Raw genomic sequence first — 1,307 nt, 5'->3', positions numbered from 1 at the left:
GAAGTGCTGTCTAAGGGGGTAGGGTAAGTGCTATGGGCCATGATGGAGTCTGAAAAAGGTGGGTTTTCAGACTACGGCGGAAGATCGGGAGTGATGCTGCAGTTCTGATTGCAACGGGAAGTGCATTCCACAGTTTTGGGGCCAGAAGGGAGAAGAGTTTGGGACGTGTGGAGCGTTGTCCCGGCGTTTTTAGTGAGGGTACTTCCAGCTTCCCTGCGTTGGCTGATCTGAGTGCGCGGGAGGGTTTGTAGGGTTCAATCATGCTGGTAAGATATGGGGGAGCCATACCTTTGGTTGCTTTAAATGCCAACATCAGAGTTTTGTATTCTGTGCGGGCAGCGACCGGGAGCCAGTGCAGGGAGCGGAGCAGGGGGGAGACATGTGAGAATTTTGGCTGGTTGAAGACCAAGCGAGCTGCGGCATTTTGGATCAGTTGGAGAGGCTTCAGTGCACATGCCGGTAGGCCAGTAAGGAGAGAGTTACAATAGTCAAGTTTTGACAGGACTGTTGTCTGGATTAGGAGCTGGGATGATTCCAGACCGTTCCAGGAACGGTCTAATTCGTCGTATGTTATAGAGTGTGAACCTACAGGATCGAGTGACAGCTGTGATGTGAGTTTTGAACGAGAGCTGACTGTCCAGGACAACACCAAGGTTCCTGGCTGTTGGGACAGACGTTACCAGGGCGTTGTCTACGGAAATAGTTAGCTCCCGCATCGGGCAGGACTTAGCTGGGAAGAATGGCTGTAATCCACGTAACTCGGAAACCGTTCGTCCACCACCGACTTCAAATTCGACACACGCGTTCCACATCCCCACAGGGACTGCAGTGACCGGTGTCGAGTCGGTCGGACCCACTGTTGTCCAGAACCTCTGCCCAGGCTCTGGACAGGGCCCCTGCCCAGGGTCCATATATGGAGCTGGCCTGTTCTGACATCACAACACTCCATATTTGGGCATGCCTCACACAGAGCTCCATATATAGGAATAAAGGGACACAGAGAGACAGATCCAGAAATCTCCACATAATAGGCATAAAAGGGACACATGCAGACAGATGGGTGGAACGGGTACTCTGACGCGGGTACAACGGGTATTGCATGGCCGGGTGGAGCATGGATCACCAACTTCCATCTATACCGACTCGGTGCTTTACAGCCGGGCACCGGTCTAGTGGCCATATAATCCTAATTGAAAGATTCGATGCATTTATCATTATAAATAATAGGTATGTCTATAATAATTAATGTTTTGGTAATTTATTATACTATTTACACACATACTTTAGCCAGGGCTTAATAAGTAGAG

This window comes from Electrona antarctica, assembly GCF_951216825.1.
Source record: "Electrona antarctica genome assembly, chromosome: 11".
NCBI classification, from domain to species: domain Eukaryota; kingdom Metazoa; phylum Chordata; class Actinopteri; order Myctophiformes; family Myctophidae; genus Electrona; species Electrona antarctica.
This window is presented reverse-complemented; position numbering follows the sequence as displayed.